Genomic DNA, 7,806 nt, shown 5'->3' on the forward strand with positions numbered 1-7,806 from the left:
ATCAGCCTCCTAAGGTGCAGACTGGACACGGATCTCTGTGTGGTCTGAATGAACATGGCCCAGCCAGCTCTCATATTTAAATATCTGGTCCCCACTTGGTGGTCATGATTGGGAAGCTTAGGAGATATGGCCTTGATAGCAGATGTGTGTCACTGGACTGGGTTTTGAGAGCTTAAAGACTTGCACCATTATGAGTTTGCTCTGCTTCCTGCTATGGTTAGAGATGAGAGCTTCCAGCTGTGGCTCCACCCACCTCATCTCCCACCTGCTGTCCTAGCACTCTGGAGGTAGAAGCAGGTGAACCTTTGTGAGTTCAAGGCTAGCCTGGTCTGCATAGTGAGTTCTAGGACATCCAGGACTATGTAGAGAAACCCAGTCTCAAAAATTCAAAAAGAAAAGAAAAGTAACTAAGACAGTTTTTCATCCACCACATGTTCAGTCTGCATAAGAGTACAGCGTCTTGTGGTTTCCTGTAATTTTCCCAATGTCCCTCACCTGTATTCTGCTAATGACTGGTCCAACCCATAAGCAAGGGATTCAAATCAGGCCAGTTAATGGCGACTCCTTTCTACACAAGGTGAAAACTAAAGTGGTAAGTTCTCTGTCCTCCAGAAATTACTAGGCTGTAGCTCTGGAGTCTCCATTGTTCATATTCCTCTCCCTGTGGAGAAGAGAAGAACCTGAAGGAGTTTGGATTTCTGAATCATCATACCCCTCAGATCTGCTCTGCCTTGCTCATATAGATCAATATGCACACATCTTGCTCAAACTAATAGCAATTGGGTTTATCCCCATAAAGAACCCTTGACCGATACATGGACTTCCCAAAATGGGAGAGAAGTCTCCAGAAGGCCTCTGAAGCAACAGTTGGTCACCTGTTCACTTGTATGGGTGGGACTAGAGAGAAGCATCTTTCTTAGTGATGGCGGCCAATAGGTGGTCTCCAAGTACTTAAAATCCTTTATGGACCTTTTCTGAACACATATAATGCCCCACCACAAACACACACACTCCAGTGATAAAGGAAAACACCTTTAAGGAAAGGTATTAGTGTAAGGAATTTCTCAGGTCATCTGCCTTATTGTATAACTCCCCTGTTTTTCCCTAAACCTGTTCTCTTCAACCAAAAGGGTCTTGGGTATTGTTCTGACTCTTATACTCTCTCTCCTTTTTGGATCACTTCTAAATGAATTTATTATGTATTGTAACCTTCTATAACCATAAAAACTAGAACAAAACCCTTCTTCATGAGGACTCGCACAATGCACAATTCCTCTCCAACAGAAGATCTTGTGTGCATGAAAAGCCTGAACAGAAGCATTGGGCTATTGCTGAGTCCTCTCAGAGCCAACCCCAGCCTGCTGGTCAGAGGAAGAAGCCGAGAGGCCCAAACTCTGAGTCAACGTTGCAATGTCTAATTTCTTAGTTATTGGGAAGCGATGCTGGTTAATTAGAAAAATGAGCGTGAATTTTTCTAAAGCCCTATTCAGGGGGAAACTATTGTGAATATTCATTATTTTGAGGGTTGATTGTATCGTGGTCATTTAGACTAGGAGGGAACATAGGGAAGATTTATACAGACGACTTGAGGTCCCGTGTGATAGGTGGTGGATTGTGCTGGTGCCTGGAACATGGCCTCCCTTCCCTGCGCCTCGGTAGGTGGCACATAACTTCCTCGTCTGGATCCTGAGCTTGGCCATGAGACTTGCTTTGGCTGGTAGAATATCACCAGATATGGACAAAGGATCTAAAAATGCTGGCACGGCAGGGCAACATTCTTCTGCAATTCCATCACCTCCGATCTTTAAATAAGCTCAGTGTAACCTGTGATTCCAGGAGGGGCCTGGGAGATACAGAAAGCAGAGCCAGTCTGCTGACCAGAAGACCCAAACCCTACAGCAATTTTGTCATATGCCAGTTGCAGTATGAGTTTTGTTTTGATAACTAAAAGAGCTGACGATTTTCTTCTCACATTTCACAATGTGAGTGAAAACCACACTTTTTTGTATCACATCACTTCTCTCTCCAGAAGCATTCTCTTTGTGAGGAAGCAAGTTCCTTGTCCTGCATCTAGTGAACACTCAGGCTCAGCACCAAGATCTTCTGGTGAAGCAACGAGAACAACAACTCGATAAAGAGTGAGCGCCTCTTCTCTTATCCGTCTGGCCGGGTCATGCCAGGCCGTGTGGGCACCATCATAGGGCGGCCGGGAGGTCTCATCATTGGAGGCCCGGGCATCATGGGCATGTGGCCTCCCATGGGTGGTCTCATCCCAGGGGCTGGTCCCACAGGCATCATCCCAGGAGGAGGAGCGCCCATCACTGGCATCGTGGGAGGGCCTCCCATGCGGGGTGCAGGCATCATGCCAGGCCGAGGAGGACCCGGGAGACTGGGGGGAGGTGGATCATGGCCCCTGCAGGCAGAGAAACAGAGAGTGGAGCTGGAGGGATCTTTCCTTGTTGAACGCAGCCGTTGTTTTGTAATCAGGCCCTGGGCCTGCTCCTCCATCCATTTCTGGCAATAGTCTTTCACATTCTCTCTTGTTTCCGACCACTGCAGCGCGGCTTCCTCACAGACGGAGAATCGTGGGTAAGATACGGATCACAGGGGTCACAATAAAACTTAGGCATGTTGCTCCACAGGCCATTGGCTACCCAGGACCCCATGGTTTTGTTTGTTTGTTTGTTTGTTTTTGTTTTTTTAAGTGTGAAGTGTTTTGTCTGTGTTTGTCTGTTCACCATATGTGTGTGGTTCCCACAAGGGCCATAAGGGGGCTTGGATGCCCCTTAAAATGTGTTACAGAACCATTTTTAGCTGCTGTGGAATCCTGGGTCCTCTGCAAAAGCAGCCAATGCTCTCTCTTATTGCTGAACCACCTTTCAAGACCTGAGGGAGTTTGTTTTAATTGTTCGGTGAAATTACTTTAGCAATAACTCATTGACACAAGCCATCTATATGGTTTCCTTTGAGCACCAAAATTGGAAAGGCCCAGAAAAATGTGATTATTTTGCTAAAAATGTTAAAAATCACTGAAGCTGAACTTGGTGCCTCATGGAGACAGACTGACCACCAAAGTCAGCCTAGACCATATAGTGAACCCCAGGGCAGCCTGGGCTACAGACCCTGTCTCAGTGACCACCAAAGTCAGCCTAGACTATATAGTGAACCCCAGGGCAGCCTGGGCTACAGACCCTGTCTCAGTGACCACCAAAGTCAGCCTAGACTATATAGTGAACCCCAGGGCAGCCTGGGCTACAGATCCTGTCTCAGTGACCACCAAAGTCAGCCTAGACTATATAGTGAACCCCAGGGCAGCCTGGGCTACAGACCCTGTCTCATTGACCACCAAAGTCAGCCTAGACTATATAGTGAACCCCAGGGCAGCCTGGGCTACAGACCCTGTCTCAGTGACCACCAAAGTCAGCCTAGACTATATAATGAACCCAGGGCAGCCTGGGCTACAGACCCCGTCTCAAACTAAATAAATAAATAATTTAAAGTATTGAAGTAAAGCATTTGCCCACCTTTCTAAATTGAATTTTTATAGATAGGTGTTTTGGCTGCTTGCGTGTCTGTGCTCCATTTGCATGCCTGGTGCCTGCAGAACCCGGAAGAGGCATCAGATGCCTTAGAGCTAGAGTTACAAGTTTTATGCTGAGAATTGAATTTGGGTCCTCTGGAAGAGCAGCCAGTGCTCTTAACCACTGTCTCTAGCCCTCGGCTTTTGCTATTATCAATTAAAATTAAGTCAAGATGAATCCAGTAATGCCCCAGCCTAACCAGTTGCTTTCAGAGAAGAAAACAATGCAGTTTCAGTCTGGGAGCTCACAGGCCCCCTAGGCTGAACCTGGTTGAGGGACTTGTGCAGCGGGTGCACACGGACTGTGAGCATCCCCCATGTCCTTACTGGATGAATCAAGAATGTCAGGCTATGACTGTCTTTTTCAAGGCCATTTCTCAGGCAAGCAACACATGTGTTTCCTGTCGTCATGTAGGCTTGATAGTGCTAAAATGAAAGAAGTCATTTCCCCAGACTCAGTTCTCTTCCCCTGTTCCCCTGAGCACAGGCCACCAGTGCAGGGAGAACCTGAGTGAACCAATGGTTCCGCCTCCATCTTTTCTATGAAGAATGCACTTCCTTGTGACTGGGCAAGGAGGCTACTTTGGCAGTATCCATAAAAGTCTCTCTGATAAACCAGCCTGTGGGACGAAATCTGAGGTTCACCTCCACAGATGTCAACTGTCTTGACCATCATCCAGGAATGAAGTTTGCAAATGTCTTCAGAGAAAAGAGGTTCCTGGGGAAACACGAAGGCAACCAGAGGCAGGAAAACTTAAATTCTCGACTGTAAAAACTAGATCCAAGGCTGTATGTGATTTTAAACATGTCACATGAATTCTCTCTCTCTCTCTCTCTCTCTCTCTCTCTCTCTCTCTCTCTCTCTCACACACACACACACACACACACCAAAACCAAGAGATTTCTATACTTAAGATACAGTCTGACATGAAGCTGTAAAAAACAAAACAAAACAAACAAAACCTTCTTACTCTTATTTCTTGATCCTTCTGCTTTTTCTCCCATATATATGCTGATTAAATAGTACTTTGAGCATCATGGCAAACAGTTGAGGTATTATACACTTCTGTGACTTTAAAACTGCAATGTGGGAGTAGGGGTATAACTGTGTTAGAACACTTATCTAGAATGCATAAGGCCTGGGGTCTAATCCTCAGCACTTAGAAAAATAAAATAAGGGCTGTAGAGATGGCTCACTGCTCTTCCAGAGGTCCTGAGTTCAATTCCTAGCAACCACTCACAACCATCTGTAATGAGATCTGTTACCCTCTTCTGGTGTGTCTCACGAAGCTATGGTGTACTTACATATAATAAATAAATAAATCTTTAGGACCTACACCTGTGGTCACAGCTGGAATCTCATGTGTGCAATGTGTTTGGCCTCACTGGGTGCTTTTGTTTGTTTTCTTTGCTTGTTTGTTGAGGCAGGATCTTGCTACTTAAGCCTGGCTGACCATAACTTACTACATGGCCAGTGTTAGCCTTGAATTTATGGCAATGCTCCAGCCTCAGTCTCCCAAGTTCTGGCATTACAAGCTGTCCGGATGTCATCTTATACTCTTTTTTTTAATGCTTATCTTTTGTTATATTTCATGTTTGTTTAGTGTGTAAATATGTGTGTATGTGAATGCACACATGTGTGAATGCACGAGTACCACCTCTGAGTGGAGGTTAGAGGAGAGCCTGCAAGAGTTCATTCTCCCCCCTCCCCCGTGGGTCCAGGGATGGAACTGAGGTTGTCGGTCTACCCACTGAGCCATCTCTCCGGCCCATACACCATACATACCAAAGCACCTCAACTTGATGGTTGCAGGATTTCTGTTCTACTGCCAGGGATCGAACCCAGGACCTCATCCAGCCTGGTCAACCGTTGTGTCACTAAGCTATATCTCCCAGTAGTCATATCATGGAAGACTTGATATAGCGAAAATGTTAATCCTCTCAAATCTATAGCTTTTATGCAAGTACTGTCATATTCCTAGCAAGGCTTTTTTTTTTTTTTTAACATAGACAAGTGAAAGAGATCTAAATCAAAACTGAGAAGCAGGAAAAACGGGGGCAGGGGGGGCGCTTACTCTACATGCTAAAGCCTATTACAATGATATGGTAATCTCAGGATAAAGACTTGGCACAGAGATAGTGACTCAGAATGAAGAGCCAAAGATAAACTATCACAATATACCTTGCTGGTTTTCTTGGAAAAGGTGTAAAATAATTCGGTGGAAGGAGGATGGCCCCACAGCTCCTTTTTTTAAAGACAGAAGTTGAGGATGTCCTTCAGCTTCTGGCCCTCCTGCCTGCACCTCCCACGTGCTGGCACTTCATGCGCGTGCCACCAGGCCTGCTTTTGAAGAACAGTCTTCTAAACAAATGGTGCTGGAGCAGCAATGGCCGACTATCCACAGGGAAAATAAAGAAGAGCGTGTGCTAGGGAAAAAGAAGATGGGAAGAGAATCGAGAGGAAGGAAAATAACTAACTCAAACCTCACACATTATAAAAAGATTAACTCAAAAACAGATTGCCAAGTATTTCTAAGTCCTGACCGGCAGAAGTACGGTCAATAAAAGGTAAAACTGCTACATTAGACAGCAAGATGACTTTGCGGCTAAAGGGGCTTGCTGTGCGAGCCTGGTGACCTGAGTTTGATTCCTGGGACTCACATAAAGGTGGGAGGAGAAAACTAATTATGCAAAACTATCCTGTGACCTCTACACACATGCTATGGCCAACACACACCCACACTCACATCACACCTACATCACACATACGCACACATTAATATAATAACAATAATAACATTTCCTCTGTGAAAGTCCCTGTCAAGTGAGATGTTTACAACTTGCATATCTGGAGAACCAGAATCTAGAAGTGTCAACAGCTCTCGGAACTCAACAGTAAAAAATAAACAACACATTCAGGACTCGAGAGTAAGCAACAAACTGACCTTTGAGCAGAGGAGGCGCACAGAAAGTATGTGCGCACTGCAAAGTTCAGAACCGTATCATCAGGGGGCTGCAAAGCCTTAGAGAGATGTTGCCACACCCTCAGAATTTCTACAACAAAAAGCCATCAAATGTTGATGGAGAGGCCACTCCAGCATCAGTGCTGAGAAGGTTAAATGGTGAGGTCATCCTGGAAAAGCTTGGGAGTTTCATGAATATGTACATATTGTTTATATGTATATGATACATAGATGTGCATATATGTAGGTGATTGTGGGGGTATGGGAAACAGAGAAAGGGGGTGTTACTGTATAATAATGGGCACAGGGTTTCAGTTTTGCAAAATAAAAAATGTTCTGGCGACCGATGATGATGATGATGGCTGTATAAAAAGGTCAGTGTGCTAAATACCATTGACTCTACATTTAAAAATGCTTGGAGGGGTAAATTTTGCTATGTGTATTTTATTACTACTAAATATGCGACTCTGTACAACCCAGCCATTGCATCCGTGAGCATTTGTCTTAGAGAAATGAATGCCTATATCCGTATAAGAACCTGGACACAGTACTCAGGCAGTTTTGTTAACAACAGTTCAAAGGTTATTACAAGTGTGTTTCTTTGTTCACTGAGTGTGTTCATGAACAAGGGTGAACACACACACACACACACATATCCTACTCCCACATACATAAGTAATAAATATAAATGAAAAGGGGAAAAGTCAATCCCAGAGGGTTATGTGCTGCTGTGTCAACCCATCTGTAAAATGTTGTTCACATGACAAAATTACAGGGCTGGAGAAGAGATCTGGGTGTGGGTGGCACACACCTGTCATTCTAGCACTTGGCAGAGGCAGAAGGCTCACAAGTCTGAGATCAGCTTGGGCTGCACAGTGGGTAAGAGGTTAGCCAGTGTTATATCGAGACCCTGTCTTTAAAAACCAAGGGTGGGAAGAGAATAAAGCTGAGCAGTGGTGGTCCGTGCCTTTAGTCCCAGCACTTGGGAGGCAGAGGCAGTCAGATCTCTGAGTTCAAGGCCAGCCTGGTCTATGGAGCCAGTTCTAGGACAGCCAGGACTACAAGGAGAAACCCTGTCTCAAAACAAATAAACAATAACAAAAACTCAAACAAACAAACAAAAAAGAAAGAAAGAAAGAAATATAGAACAGATTAGTAGCTTCCAGGCAGGTCATCAAAAGGGAAGAAGGAGAAAGAGAAGGAGAGGACTCTGGGCATAAAATGGCAAAACACAAGATCTTTCTGAAGGCTGGGGCACACTTT

General features: G+C 45.0%; 1 pseudogene across 1 annotated transcript; it reads right to left on the reverse strand.

The window, feature by feature from the left end:
- Nucleotides 1-2,154: 2,154 nt before the first annotated feature.
- Nucleotides 2,155-2,630, reverse strand: LOC308426777 (U1 small nuclear ribonucleoprotein C-like; annotated as a pseudogene). The gene has a single exon. The product of its transcript is annotated as a U1 small nuclear ribonucleoprotein C-like (transcript).
- Between the last annotated feature and the right edge of the window lie 5,176 nt (nt 2,631-7,806).

Source organism: Micromys minutus (assembly GCF_963924665.1).
Source record: "Micromys minutus genome assembly, chromosome: 11".
Lineage (NCBI taxonomy): Eukaryota > Metazoa > Chordata > Mammalia > Rodentia > Muridae > Micromys > Micromys minutus.